The following is a 16,503-nucleotide window of genomic DNA, read 5'->3' as shown; positions in this document are numbered from 1 at the left end:
TTCATATAATAAATTACATGTATATAATCTCTTCTACACAGGAATAATAGTACAAAATGTTGTCCTTGTACATAAGCAGCTGGACAAGGAGACAAGGGAATAGTATAGGAGTGTACATGGTTGGAGGTTCACGTGGTGTTTCAACCAGAATGTTTTCCAGACTTAACTTACCAGTCTATACTTCTACAAATTTGAAACAGAGAAAAAGCTCTTTACGACTGTTGCTATAGAAGTGAAACTACTCTTCAGAATAATTTCGAAAACTAGTTCAATAAACAAGTATAGTGTTAATAGTTATGAAAAGGACAGACTACTACACACTACATAAAGAAGATGTTCGAGTTGCAGCCAGCCAAAACAAAAAGAGTGCAACACATTTGAGCTTTTGGCCAAACGGCCTTCTTCTAAAGTATGAAGTGCATGAACACACACATTCACACCTTACACTCACATGACCTCTGCCTCTGGTCGCTGAGAGCAAATTGCGACCAACGGAAAAAGCAATGTGTGGACGGTGGGGTTAAGGAGGAGGCTGGGGCAGGGAGGAGGGGGGATATGAGGTCAGGGGTGGGGGGGTGGTAAATTACTGATTGTGGGAGCATGCAGGAACATGGTGGGGGTAGTGTAGGACTGCTAGCTGCAGTCAAGAGGTTTGAGGGAGGGAAGCACAAAAGGAGATAAACAGAAGATGGGAAAAGATGTGGGTGTGTTGGACCATGAAAGGGGACAGTTTGGTGAAGGGCAAGGGCTAATGAAAGCCTAGTGTGTTGAGCAACTGGGTGATCTAGCTGTCTCTTGGCCACAGTTTGTTGGTGGCCACTCATGTCGACAGATAGCTTGTCAGCTGTCATGCCCATGAAGGAAGCAGTACACTGGTTGCAGCTTACTTTGTAGATCACATAACTGCTATCACGGGTAGCCCTGCCTTTGATGTGATAGGTGACACCTGTGACTGGGCTGGAGTAGGTGGCGGTGGGAGGATGTCTTGCACCTAAGTCTACTGCAGGGATATGAGCCATGAGCCAAGAGGCTGGAAGCAGGGATGGAGTAGGGATGCACAAGGAGGAGAAACACCACTATAGGAAAGGAGGGAAGGATAATGGGTAGGATATTCATTACATGGCATGATGAGAGGTAGTCAAATCCCTGGCAGAGAATGTGGTTCAGCTGCTCCAGTTCTGTGTGATACTGAGTCATGAGGGGAATGCTCCTTTGTGACCGGACAGTGGGAATTTGGGAGGTGACTGGAGAGACATGGCATGGGAGATCCTGTTTCTGTACAAGACTGGGAAAGAAATTTCGGTCTTTGAAAGCCTCAGGGAGATCCTTGGTATATTTGGAGAGGGACTGCTTGTCTCTTCAGATGTGACGGGCACAGTGACTAGACTGAATGGAATGCAGCCTGGAGCTACATGGGTCCTTGTGGGGTGGGGTGGGGTGGGGTGGGGTGGGGGGTGGGGATAGTGGAAAAGGACAGAAATAGAGGATGGGAAGAAGACTAGTGGGTGTGCTAGTGGAATATAGAAGGCTGTAAAGTGCTGGAGTGAAACCCTTTTCTGAACTGTGAAGGTGGGAAATCTCACTACACTAGTCCTTCATCCACCTATCCCCTTCCCTGGTCCAATCCCAGCACTTTACAGCATTCTATTCCACCAACACACACACTGGTGTTTTTCCTATCCTCTATTTCCCTACTTTTTCACTATCCCCCCCCCTCGAAAGAAAGAAAGAGAGAGAGAGAGAGAGAGAGAGAGAGAGAGAGAGAGAGAGAGAGACTCTCCAGACTGCACCTAGCAGGCTTACCTGTTCCCACCCCACCCTTGCATGCTCCCACAAGCAGCACTGCACTATCCCACATCTCTACACTGTGCTATCCATCCCCCTCTCCACCCCAGCCTCCTCCTTACCTCCACCACTCACAGAATTCTTCTCCCATCAGGCAGTTGCTCTCAGTCCAGCCTCAGCAGCCACTGACAGTGGTCATGTGTGAGAGTTGTGCTTGAGTGAATGTATGTATGTATGTATGTGTGTGTGTGTGTGTGTGTGTGTGTGTGTGTGGTGGGGGGGGGGGATACTGTTTTTATTCCACTTTGACTTTTCCATTGTTGAAATATTAATAATTTATGGTCAGAATTCACTGAATCGAATAATTCAGTGGAATACTTATGACTGCTGTGCTAGCAGTGATAATATGTTTTTTGTATACTCATGGTACAGTATTTATTTATATACATGGTGCCCATGTCTACTCAGGTAGAGAAAGTTGTGTTGAAGAAAGAAACAAAGCCAAACAGATAATTGCAGCATGCAAGAAGAAATCTTGGGAAGACTTTGGAAACAGGGTGGAGACTATGGGTCAAGCTGCTGGAAAACCATTCTGGAGTGTAATTAGCAGTCTTCGAAAGGGAGGTAAGAAGGAAATGACAAGTATTTTGGACAGGTCAGGAAAACTGCTGGTGAATCCTGAAGAGTTGCTCAATGTAGGTGAAAATACGATCAGTAATGTTTCAGATTTTGAGGTAGAATGGGATAGGAATGATGATGGAAATAGGATCACATTTGAGGAAGTGGAGAAAATGGTCAATAGATTGCAGTGCAATAAAGCAGCTGGGGTGGATGAAATTAAGTCGGAACTCATCATATACAGTGGAATGTCAGGTCTTAAATGGCTACACAGGATAACTGAAATGGCCTGGAAGTTGGGACAGGTTCCATCAGACTGGACAAAAGCAGTAATCACACCAATCTTTAAACATGGAAACAGAAAAGATTGTAACAACTACAAAGGTATCTCTTTAATCAGCGTTGTGGGTAAAATCTTCTCAGGTATTGTTGAAAGGAAAGTGCGAGTATTAGTTGAGGATCAATTGGATGAAAATCAGTGTGGGTTTAGGCCTTTTAGAGGTTGTCAGGACCAGATCTTTAGCTTATGGCAAATAATGGAGAAGTGTTATGAGTGGAACAGGGAATTGTATCTATGCTTTATAGATCTAGAAAAGGCATATGACCAGTTTCCTAGGAGGAAGTTATTGTCTGTTCTACAAGATTATGGAATACGAGGCAAACATTTGCAAGCAATTAAAGGTCTTTACATGGATAGTCAGGCAGCAGTTAGAGTTGACAGTAAATTGAGTTCATGGTTCAGAGTAGTTTCAGGGGTACGGACAAGGCTGCAACCTGTCTCCACTGTTGTTCATATTATTTATGGATCATATGTTGAAAACCATAGACTGGCTGGGTGAGATTAAGATATGTGAACACAAAATAAGCAGTCTTGCATATGCGGATGATTTAGTTGTGATGGCAGATTCGATTGAAAGGTTGCAAAGTAATATTTCAGAGCTAGATCAGAAATGTAAGGACTATGGTATGAAGATTAGCATCTCCAAAACGAAAGTAATGTCAGTGGGAAAAAAATATAAATGGATCGAGTGACAAATAGGAGGAACAAAGTTAGAACAGGTGGACGGTTTCAAGTACTTAGGATGCATATTCTCACAGGATGGCAACATAGTGAAAGGACTGGAAGCGAGGTGTAGCAAAGCTAATGCAGTGAGCGCTCAGCTACGATCTACTCTCTTCTGCAGGAAGGAAGTCAGTACCAAGACTAAGTTATCTGTGCACCGTTCAATCTTTCGACCAACCTTGTTGTATGGGAGCGAAAGCTGGGTGGATTCAGGTTACCTTATCAACAAGGTTGAGGTTACAGATATGAAAGTAGCTAGGATGATTGCAGGTACTAGTAGATGGGAATGGTAGGAGGGTGTCCGCAATGAGGAAATCAAAGAAAAACTGGGAATGAACTCTATAGATGTAGCAGTCAGGGCGAACAGGTTTAGATGGTGGGGTCATGTTACACGCTTGGGAGAAGCAAGGTTACCCAAGAGACTCATGGGTTCAGCAGTAGAGGGTAGGAGGAGTCGGGGCAGACCAAGGAGAAGATACCTGGATTGAGTTAAGAATGATTTTGAAGTAATAGGTTTAACATCAGAAGATGCACCAATGTTAGCACTGAATAGGGGATCATGGAGGAATTTTATAAGGGGGCTATGCTCCAGACTGAACGCTGAAAGGCATAATCAGTCTTAAATGATGATGATGACGATGATGATGACGATGGTGCCCATAATTAAGGTTCCAGGTTCAAAACACTGTAGAAGTAGAACTGCTGCTTTGAATGATGACAGATCTGAGTAGCATATTATTAACAAAGGGGAAAACATTGTGAAACTAAATAAAGCTAACGAAAATTTTGCCAACAGACAGTGCTGTATGCATCTTAATGTAAATGAGATTGGCTACAAATGACATACGAATCACACTGTGACAGACATGGTTGCACATTACATCATCCATACTGTTCAATGCGCATGACTGCCCAAGTTCAGCATTCAATAGTTGCAGCAATGTTTGTTAGGTAAGCCCGTCCATCAAAGCAAGGTTGTACCGCATTCAGATGAGAATCATCATTTTTTAATAGCCCTGGGGTCAAAAACCATATGAAAAGCAAATTGACACCGGTTTCTAATTGTCGTGAGACTTGTGCAAGACATGTTCAATAAGCTGTCCTCTATTTTCTGCCGAAAGTTGAAGTCAGTAGATCTGAGTGTCTAGGGAGTCACATTCAGTGTGTTTTGTGCAATGTATACCTTGAATTCAGCTGCATTCATAATCAGAGCACTAAACACAACATCTTTCAGATAATCCCACAGCCAGAATCACACGGCTTAAGATCACCTGATCTGGATAGCCAGGCTGTATGGAAATGACGACTGATAATTGTAGCATTTCTGAAATGCTTCTGCAGCAGCTGCTTCCTGATTGTGCAAAATGCAGAGGAGCACCATCTTGAACAAAAATGATCCTACCCACACATTCATGAAGCTGAAGGGTTGAAATTATGGTGTGCAAAAGACTCTCAAAGCATTTACCAATGACGGTACAAGTCACAGGACCCACAGGACTTATCTCCTCAAAAAATATGGCCCTATGATAAACAATGCTATCAACCTGCATCACAAAGTTACCTTTGCAGAATGAAGTGATACTGGTTTATGTGTGTGCAGATTTTCCATTGCCCACATTCTGCAGTTCTGTGTACTGACATGTCCTTGGGAGATGGAAATGGGCTTTGTCTGTCCACAGAATGTTCCACGGCCATTTATTGTCCACTTCCATACAAGCAAGAAATTAATGTGTGACTTTGTATGAACAGCAATGCAGAATGTTTCTTTGTATTTTATAAGTTGTGCTCGCAGCCATGTCCAATGTTCAGGCAATTCACCATGCACAGCACATCTGCATACCACCGCTCGACCCCTCCCAAAATGCTGTGCCCACATCGTCTTCAGATGTTGGATCAACTGTTTTCCTTCCCCTGTCACACGGCACTTCAAAAGAACCTGTCATTTTGAATTTTGTAATCATTTTCTACAGACCCTTAGCAGACATCAGACTAACGCCTTTTTTCATATTCTTGGGAGTCGAGAACTTCTGCAGGGCTACAGGCACACAGTGACTGCTCTTGTAAAAGAGCTTTACTAGTAGTCTTCCATGGAGAGTCATATTTGGCGTCCTGGATGCAAACTGAGGAACAGCTGCATGCCAAGCATCTGTTGGTGTGCATATTCTGACACAGCACCATCTATCAGTCCCACCTTTTTTTCCTTTTCCGCCTCCTCTCTCTGTTCCATGACATTTCCTCCTGTGTCAATAATATGCTGCTCAAATTTGATGTCATTCTAATCAGTGGTTCTCTTTCTGCAGTGTTTTGAAACTGGAACTTTAATTATGGACACCCTCTATGCTCATAAGTCATTTGTACTGGAAAGATATAAGTACAACTTGCCACAATTCTAATTAGCATTTCAGTCATCATAAACTACTGGACTATAAAGAAAGTTTTGAATTTTCTGATGTCAGTATTTAATTTCTTGTGTAGTAACACGATGTTTTGGAAAAAAAAGGAAGAAACATGAGTGTTTAACATGTCATTACAAACAGAGCTAAGGACTGACTTGTCAGAAAGAAGGAACCACCTTAATTCTTGCTTCAAATGACATGAAAAACACCAGAAATTTAAGTACAGTGGACACACCAGAATTTGAGTCCCAATCATGTCAAATACATCATGTGATTACAGTTCACACTTAGGTACGCATGCTGGTGGCACCTCTGCTGTTCCATCACCTGCCTCCAAAGTGATTTAATTGTAGGATATCTCGTTTCTCTTTTTAATCAGACTAATTGCAGCTTTCCAGGCATTTCTAAGGACGTAGTCACTATCACAATTGATCAGTCGGGGGTTCCCTTACTCAAACCTCGACAGATTCTTTAATAACAGTCACAGAAGTTACACCTATGTGTCAGAAACTTAGTACGGTCGTAATCCATTCCATGTAATTCTAATAGGCAATGTTCTCTGACTGCCAATTTGTTAGGTTGCTGCAGTCTGGTGCGCTCTTGATGTTCTCGGCAATGATCTTTAACAGTATACACTTTCTCACCTATGTATGTCATGCTACATTGCCAGAGTGCCTAATAAAACACAGAACTTCTGTAGTTGGAGGTTAGTCTTGACACACTTTCCATCTCATCCCACCTCGTAGGACTCCACTGACCTGGGGTTCTGACCAACTTTTATCAACTCTCCCCATTTCCTAAACATCACCAGGTCTTTTCCTTCACGCATCTTCCTTCCTCTTCAACCCTTCCGCCACAAGCAGCAGCCTCTGGCTGCAGAAGCCTACAAATTTCAGTACCTTTAAATGTGTGTTCTCCTGCTGCCGTGTAGCAAGTAGATTTTTTTATAAATCCAATTACATTATACATACATATATGTAGCATACTGCCCTGGCTGCAGTGTAAAAACCACAAAATTTGGGAGACCATTAGCTGGTCATGATATTTCGGCAATAAACGATAAGAAAGCATCAGTTTCTCTTTTCACTTGAATTTTGTTTTTCAATTCAAATCAATGGTGATTATCTCCTGTTTCTGAGAACTCTTGAAGCCAAAGAACACCTTCCTTTCTTGAAAACTCTGGCTGATTCAATTTGGACTCTCAACAAAAATGTATTATTATTATTATTATTATTAAGTTTTCCTCAGAGAATGTGACAAATCCCAAAGTGTCAGGATTTGATTTTCCTTTGGGTATTATAAGCTAACTCGTGCAGGCAATCATTTTACAGTGACTAATTTCATTGCATGCACATTTTTCACAATTTGTTAAAAATTTCCATTCAGATTTACACTGAAAACTTTGGCATTATTGAAAAAATTGGAAATAGTCTGAAATTTCTAAACTGGGCAGCAGACTCACCATTCAGTATACAATTTTCTGCAGATTTGTCATCTGTTATAGTAAATCCACAAGATTTTATCAGTAACACATGAACTTCAAATGTATCATGCCTTAGTCTGTCACAAATTTTGCAAATACTTTTGCACCTTATTCGCTAATTTTTGACAAATCAGGCATCAATGGGATGCATAGCTGCTTGATGTCTAATAGCATCCTTGACAAAAAAAGGAGTAAATCTCTGCAAAATCGAACTGTACATTCATTTTACCATGCTTAAGATTTTATTTCACAGTTCTGAGATAATGTGTTGGATATTTTGAAACAAAGTGCTGGATGGTTAGGTCACAGATTTTTAAAGCTTTATCTGTGACAATCATTTACTGACAGTTGCTTAGTTTTAAGCAATTCATAATCTACTTGGATCCACTGTTTCCTCAAGTTCAATTCCTTGTGCAAGTCTGAAATGTACAATATAAGTGAATTTCTTCCAAGCAGCTCTCACACTGATGCAGTATGCAAGCTTTTGATTCAGGCTGCACTTCTTCAAATCCATCAACAATTTATAGTCTTTGTAAATGATGCAAAAACACAATTAATGGACAACTGAAGAAGCAACATGACATTTTGGTACAATTTCATAGAATTGTCTCAATAAGTAATGAACATTTCATTCGAATTGCTTAGCAACAGTTAGTTTTGGCGGTGACGTTTGGTTTGTGGGAAACTCAACTGCACAGTCACCAGCGCACAGTTGGTTTTGTTCTGAGGTTTTATTCCATCAAGAATTACTCCATACCAAATCAACGACTGCTATAACCTGACTACCTTAGATTTATTTGAAATAAACACAAAACACAAAACAATAACACAAAACAAATTTCTTCACTTTTTCTTACCAAGTGTAACTGAGTAATTATATATAATAGAGGGAAACATTCCACATGGAAAAAATATATCTAAAAAGAAAGATGATGAGACTTACCAAACAAAAGCGCTGGCAGGTCGATACACACACAAACAAACACAAACATACACACAAAATTCAAGCTTTCGCAACAAACGGTTGCTTCGTCAGGAAAGAGGGAAAGAGAGGGAAAGACGAAAGGATGTGGGTTTTAAGGGAGAGGGTAAGGAGTCATCCCAATCCCGGGAGCGGAAAGACTTACCTTAGGGGGAAAAAAGGACAGGTATACACTCATACACACACACATATCCATCCGCATATACACATACACAAGAAGACATTTGAAAAGGCAAAGAGTTTGGGCAGAGATGTCAGTCGAGGCGGAAGTACAGAGGCAAAGATGTTGTTGAAAGACAGGTGAGGTATGAGCGGCGGCAAATTGAAATTAGAAATTAGTGGAGATTGAGGCCTGGCGGATAGCGAGAAGAGAGGATTTGCTGAAGGGCAAGTTCCCATCTCCGGAGTTCTGACAGGTTGGTGTTAGTGGGAAGTATCCAGATAACCCGGACGGTGTAACACTGTGCCAAGATGTGCTGGCCGTGCACCAAGGCATGTTTAGCCACAGGGTGATCCTCATTACCAACAAACACTGTCTGCCTGTGTTCATTCATGCGAATGGACAGTTTGTTGCTGGTCATTCCCACATAGAAGGCTTCACAGTGTAGGCAGGTCAGTTGGTAAATCACGTGGGTGCCTTCACGCGTGGCTCTGCCTTTGATCGTGTACACCTTCCAGGTTACAGGACTGGAGTAGGTGGTGGTGGGAGGGTGCATGGGACAGGTTTTACACCGGGGGCGGTTACAAGGGTAGGAACCAGAGGGTAGGGAAGGTGGTTTGGGGATTTCATAGGGATGAACTAAGAGGTTACGAAGGTTAGGTGGACGGCGGAAAGACACTCTAGGTGGAGTGGGGAGGATTTCATGAAGGATGGATCTCATTTCAGGGCAGGATTTGAGGAAGTCGTATCCCTGCTGGAGAGCCACATTCAGAATCTGATCCAGTCCCGGAAAGTATCCTGTCACAAGTGGGGCACTTTTGGGGTTCTTCTGTGGGAGGTTCCGGGTTTGAGGAGATGAGGAAGTGGCTCTGGTTATTTGCTTCTGTACCAGGTCGGGAGGGTAGTTACGGGATGCGAAAGCTGTTTTCAGGTTGTTGGTGTAATGGTTCAAGGATTCCAGACTGGAGCAGATTCGTTTGCCACGAAGAAATAGGCTGTAGGGAAGGGACCGTTTGATGTGGAATGGGTGGCAGCTGTCATAATGGAGGTACTGTTGCTTGTTGGTGGGTTTGATGTGGACGGACATGTGAAGCTGGCCATTGGACAGGTGGAGGTCAATGTCAAGGAAAGTGGCATGGGATTTAGAGTAGGACCAGGTGAATCTGATGGAACCAAAGGAGTTGAGGTTGGAGAGGAAATTCTGGAGTTCTTCTTCACTGTGAGTCCAGATCATGAAAATGTCATCAATAAATCTGTACCAAACTTTGGGTTGGCAGGCCTGGGTAACCAAGAAGGCTTCCTCTAAGCGACCCATGAATAGGTTGGCGTACGAGGGGGCCATCCTGGTACCCATGGCTGTTCCCTTTAATTGTTGGTATGTCTGGCCTTCGAAAGTGAAGAAGTTGTGGGTCAGGATGAAGCTGGCTAAGGTAATGAGGAAAGAGGCTTTAGGTAGGGTGGCAGGTGATCAGCATGAAAGGAAGTGCTCCATCGCAGCGAGGCCCTGGACATGCAGAATATTTGTGTATAAGGAAGTGGCATCAATGGTTACAAGGATGGTTTCCGGGGGCAACAGACTGGGTAGGGATTCCAGGCGTTCGAGAAAGTGGTTAGTGTCTTTGACGAAGCATGGGAGACTGCATGTAATGGGTTGAAGGTGTTGATCTACGTAGACAGAGATGCGTTCTGTGGGGGCTTGGTAACCAGCTACAATGGGACGGCCGGGATGATTGGGTTTGTGAATTTTAGGAAGAAGGTAGAAGGTAGGGGTGCGGGGTGTTGGTGGGGTCAGGAGGTTGATGGAGTCAGGTGAAAGGTTTTGTAGGAGGCCTAAGGTTCTGAGGATTCCTTGAAGCTCCGCCTGGACATCAGGAATGGGATTACCTTGGCAAACTTTGTAAGTAGTATTGTCTGAAAGCTGACGCAGTCCCTCAGCCACATACTCCCGACGATCAAGTACCACAGTCGTGGAACCCTTGTCCGCCGGAAGAATGAAGATGGATTGGTCAGCCTTCAGATCACGGATAGCCTGGGCTTCAGCAGTGGTGATGTTGGGAGTAGGATTAAGGTTTTTTAAGAAGGATTGAGAGGCAAGGCTGGAGTAGGATTAGGATCATTTTTCTTTGTGGCAAAGTGATATTTCCAGCAGAGAGTACGGGTGTAGGACAGTAAATCTTTGACGAGGGCTGTTTGGTTGAATCTGGGAGTGGGGCTGAAGATTAGGCCTTTGGATAGGACAGAGGTTTCGGATTGGGAGAGAGGTTTGGAGGAAAGGTTAACTACTGAATTGGGGTGTTGTGGTTCCAGATTGTGTTGATTGGAATTTTGAGGTTTTGGAGGGAGTGGAGCTGGAAGTGGGAGATTGAGTAGATGGGAGAGACTGGGTTTGTGTGCAATGAGAGGAGGTTGAGGTTTGCTGGAAAGGTTGTGAAGGGTGAGAGAGTTGCCTTTCCGGAGGTGGGAAACCAGGAGATTGGATAGTTTTTTAAGGTGGAAGGTGGCATGCTGTTCTAATTTGCGGTTGGCCTGTAGGAGGATGCTCTGAACAGGCGGTGTGGATGTGGGAAAGGAAAGATTGAGAACTTTTATTAAGGATAGGAGTTGACGGGTGTGTTGATTGGCTGAGTGGATGTGTAGGTGAAGGATTAGGTGGGTGAGGGCAATGGATTGTTCAGTTTGGAACTAGTATAGGGACTGATGGAAAGAAGGGTTGCAGCCAGAGATGGGAACTTTAAGTGTGAGGCCTTTGGGGTTAATGCCAAATGTCAGACAAGCCTGAGAAAATAAAATATGGGAGTGTAATCTGGCTAGGGCGAAGGCATGTTTGCGGAGGGAATGTAAATAAAACTTAATGGGGTCGTTGTGGAGGTGTTGTGAGGGTGACATGGTACATGATGACATTTTCATGATCTGGACTCACACAGAGAAGAACTCCAGAATTTCCTCTCCAACCTCAACTCCTTTGGTTCCATCAGATTCACCTGGTCCTACTCTAAATCCCATGCCACTTTCCTTGACGTTGACCTCCACCTGTCCAATGGCCAGCTTCACACGTCCGTCCACATCAAACCCACCAACAAGCAACAGTACCTCCATTATGACAGCTGCCACCCATTCCACATCAAACGGTCCCTTCCCTACAGCCTAGGTCTTCGTGGCAAACGAATCTGTTCCAGTCTGGAATCCTTGAACCATTACACCAACAACCTGAAAACAGCTTTCGCATCCTGTAACTACCTTCCCGACCTGGTACAGAAGCAAATAACCAGAGCCACTTCCTCATCTCCTCGAACCTCCCACAGAAGAACCCCAAAAGTGCCCCATTTGTGACAGGATACTTTCCGGGACTGGATCAGATTCTGAATGTGGCTCTCCAGCAGGGATACGACTTCCTCAAATCCTGCCCTGAAATGCGATCCATCCTTCATGAAATCCTCCCCACTCCACCAAGAGTGTCTTTCCGCCGACCACCTAACCTTCGTAACCTCTTAGTTCATCCCTATGAAATCCCCAAACCACCTTCCCTACCCTCTGGTTCCTACCCTTGTAACCGCCCCCGGTGTAAAACCTGTCCCATGCACCCTCCCACCACCACCTACTCCAGTCCTGTAACCCGGAAGGTGTACACGATCAAAGGCAGAGCCACGTGTGAAGGCACCCACGTGATTTACCAACTGACCTGCCTACACTGTGAAGCCTTGTATGGGGGAATGACCAGCAACAAACTGTCCATTCGCATGAATGGACACAGGCAGACAGTGTTTGTTGGTAATGAGGATCACCCTGTGGCTAAACATGCCTTGGTGCACGGCCAGCACATCTTGGCACAGTGTTACACCATCCGGGTTATCTGGATACTTCCCACTAACACCAACCTGTCAGAACTCCGGAGATGGGAACTTGCCCTTCAGCATATCCTCTCTTCTCGCTATCCGCCAGGCCTCAATCTCCACTAATTTCTAATTTCAATTTGCCGCCGCTCATACCTCACCTGTCTTTCAACACTGTACTTCCGCCTCGACTGACATCTCTGCCCAAACTCTTTGCCTTTACAAATGTCTGCTTGTGTCTGTGTATATGCGGATGGATATATGTGTGTGTGTGTGTGTGCGTGTGTGTGTGTGTGTGTGTGTGTGTGTGTGTGTGTGTGTGTGTGCTCGCGCGCGAGTGTATACCTGTCCTTTTTTCCCCCCCTAAGGTAAGTCTTTCCGCTCCCGGGATTGGGATGACTCCTTACCCTCTCCCTTAAAACCCACATCCTTTCATCTTTCCCTCTCCTTCCCTTTCCTGATGAGGCAACAGTTTGTTGCGAAAGCTTGAATTTTGTGTGTATGTTTGTGTTCGTTTGTGTGTCTGTCGACCTGCCAGCACTTTCATTTGGTAAGTCACATCATCTTTGTTTTTATATATATATATATATATATATATATATATATATATATATATATATATATATGTGTGTGTGTGTGTGTGTGTGTGGGCGCGCGCGCGCTTGCAAGGGGAAAGTAGGAGACGAGGAAGCTCTTTTAAAGGGCTTTCACATGATATGAAAAATCAACTTTACAGAATCATAGTGGGATTTATTACTTAAGCTACAAAACTGTACTTTTCATACAAAAAAGTGTGTTTTAAAGCATTGCACTAGCTACATTAACCACTCAAAATTAATAATTTGACATGCACGTCTAAAATATGTATCTCAATGCAAGCAGAAAAACCTCATTTTAAAGACTGTATATAAAATGACTGGTTGGTGTGCCAATCTCCCATCTCTGTGATATTTTGTCACTGGATAATATTCACTCAGTTGTAGTTACCTGTTGTTGAAAGTGACATGCACATTTTCGTTTGGTGTGACACAGCCTATAAAGTGAAGTACTGTGATTAATTCTGAAGAGTTGTATTTTGAAATTAGGTTAAAAGTACTTTTGTACAGTTCTCAGAAAAGTGTAGATGCTTATACGCTTACAACCAGTTAATATTAACACAACCTTAAATTTTATCCCAGGATGTGAAAAAATGGAGAAGTAATGTTGTGTATTACTAATTACAAGAAGCTAATGCACAGAACTTTGAAAATGTTTCATAAAAATTAGACTGTCCATTTCAGAATGACATAAAATCCCTAAAATTTCAATTTTGTGCTGTAATACTTTTAATGAAATGGGTCACAATAATTATAAGGAAGCCTGCATACTGTTTCCTGATGAACAATAGAAAGAAAACCTCCCCTAACATCAACTTATAAAGTATGTGACAAGTGCCAGAAAAATTGAAGTTTCCGATATGTCTAGCACAGAAAATGGTAACAATCTAGCGTGTTCTGATGTCAAACAAAAAAGTGAAAAGGTATTAAGCTGAAGTGATGAACAAGACACTGTTGCAAGTGCAACCCTAGAAATCCTGAATGCTTCTTTGCAGTTTGTTGGTGAATTGCCTGTTAAGAAAAAATGACAATGTGAGGCAAAGTATTGTCACCGCCTTCCGATGAAGAAGTTAGATTATCACAGTTTTATGTACACAATGGTATGTCAAGAAGCTTCAAGAGGAATTTAATGTGATTAACTATGTGGCTAAAATAGTACAAGGGCTTAGCAATGGCCAAAGTATTTCGTCTTCTCCCAATCCAAAACCTGGCGAGTCTCTTAATCAGACGAGTCCTGCTGATTTTGTAAGAAAACTTACTGTTCTGAAGCATGTCAGTACCTAATAAAGATTTTGTGCTCATAAGAGTTGACAGAGAGAAAATTCAGGTGGGGGAAAAAAAAAAAAAAAAGAATTAGATTTAAGCAATTTGAAAGAAATTTATGCACAGTTCAACAGTGTTTCTGTGTGTACTACTCACCAAAACTTCTAACTTACGCTGACTGGGAGTAACATTCCTCAACTGACGATGAATGATAGTACTCCAACTAAACCTTCAAACACTGCATTGCAAGAGTTGTGTGTAACCCATCATTACCTGATTGTCAGTTTGATGTATGTCAAATCTGTCCAGGGCCAGAAACACTTGAAAATCATTTACAAAACTGTTGAATACTAATGATACTGGTCACATAACTTACAGACAATGGGTCTCTGTTGATCGTAAGCTCTAGAAACCACCACAAAATCCTCCAACAACTTTACTGCTCCTTCATTTGGTACATTAAAAACATTTATGCGAAATTCCTTTGTGACCAGTCAACAATCAACCTTACAAAAAAGATTGAAAAATGAGCTTAAAGAAGGTGATCTCTAGGTACTTTTTTGAGTTTGCTGAGAATTACTCTATTGTTGTAACAGGATGAAGTTCAGGGTTACCACTGCACCAACCACAAGCAATAATTCATCCCTCTGTAGCTTATTACAAGGATGGTGACAACTTTAGGACACAAATCTTATCATCATAGCACAATGTTTCACACGACACTGTTGCTGGGCATTTATTGCAATTCTATTTGAATGATTTTCTGGGAAAAAAAAAAAGAGCAAAATATACTACTTCTCCCATGGAGTTGCAGCTAATTATAAGAATAAAAAAGCTGTGCTATCAAGAAGGTAATTTCCATAGCAAAATCCAGTGGCATTTTTCAGCCAATTGGCATGTTAAAGAAGCTAGCAATGGTGTTGGTGAACAATCAAGCAACTGGCTGCTGAGAAAATCTGCAGTGTCCATACATCAAACAAATTGTGACACCCAAACAATTTTGTGTGTTCGCCACAAACAGGGTGTAGAAGGGATCAGTTTCAATTATGCTACTTTGGAAGATTATGAAACTGAAAAACTGAAACCTACAGAGATTTGAGAAATGCTGCGCAATTGTTCGGACACAGGAACTTCACATCTTCATTCTCATAAGCAAGAACAAAACAATTATTCAGACTCTAATGAAAGCAATACTGAACTGTGACAGTTGTTGACAGTCATTCAATATCATTTGATGACATCAAAGGATATATTGCCTCTGAATATAATGGACACAGGTGGTTAGTCTGTGAAGGGGGGGGGCAATCACAGGAAAATGATGAAATCACAGTTTCTTACATCCACATTTTTCACATTCCCTTGCTACACAGACATTCTTCTGTAACCAGCAGAGAAGTAAAGGCAACCTTGAACCCCCAGACTGCAACAGGCTGAAGTGATGATGTGCAACAAACTGATTGACTAGAAGCATGATGAATTGGACTGATACAATTCAGCAACAAAAATTAATAACTACCTGATTTTAAGGGTCTCTCTGGTATTCAGCTATACTAACTTGTTTCTGAAGGTTTGCAACTTCTTGTATTTTTTAATTAAACACTGATAAGGCAAATATTGTTTTTGTCAACTATCTATTACAAGCTATTTTATTTTGCTGTACAATAGCTGGGGTCAAGAGGAAAGTTCAATATCAGTCATCAGCTTTGGCCAGTGACGTAATGTTAATGGCTGTTGTCGCATCACCTTTTCGTGCATATATTAACAGTTTTGTTGTTAGTTCGCAAAGTCCACAAATATGAAAGAAAATAATAGTAATAATACTTTAAAAACTGGTTGTAGTTACATATTCATCTGTAGCTTAGCCCGACGTCAAGGTTAGGTTGGAAGGTGACAGTCTGGTTGAGAGTTGGTGAAGCCAACAAATATGATACTAAAAAAAACTAGTTGTGCGGATAGACTGATCTGCAGCTCATCTCATAATAAAAGGCAACATCATCATGTTATAGTCGCCTTGTTGTTTACAGTGTTTGGCGCACGTATCCCAGGTCGCTGGTCAGGGCTTATGGTTCGTATTGAACATTCTTATACACCCTATAGTTGAAGAGAAGTATGCCCAATATTTACAATAAAATAATGTTTGAAGGTTTTTACAGCACCATCTTAAAAATAAAATTACTTCCGATAATGATCCCAATGAGCCTTTAAAAGAGCTTTATATGAAGTAAGTTTCATTGTTGTAGCTTAATTAGAACACAAGTTGTGTACAAATCAAACTTATCCAGTGTCAATTTCTTAGCACTCACAACTCAGTAACCTTTTGTCAGAAA

The 16,503-nt window shown here is 42.2% G+C and overlaps 1 protein-coding gene across 1 annotated transcript in view; it reads right to left on the bottom strand.

Annotated features, from left to right (window-relative positions):
* The window catches only part of LOC126190809 (charged multivesicular body protein 4b), a 30,446-nt gene that overhangs the window by 12,818 nt on the left and 1,125 nt on the right, over window positions 1–16,503 (bottom strand). The gene's annotated exons all lie outside the window — the stretch shown is intronic.

The sequence above is a fragment of the Schistocerca cancellata genome, chromosome 6 (assembly GCF_023864275.1).
Source record: "Schistocerca cancellata isolate TAMUIC-IGC-003103 chromosome 6, iqSchCanc2.1, whole genome shotgun sequence".
NCBI lineage: Eukaryota > Metazoa > Arthropoda > Insecta > Orthoptera > Acrididae > Schistocerca > Schistocerca cancellata.
The sequence above is the reverse complement of the archived record's forward strand: the minus strand, read 5'-3'. Positions and strand labels throughout refer to the sequence as shown.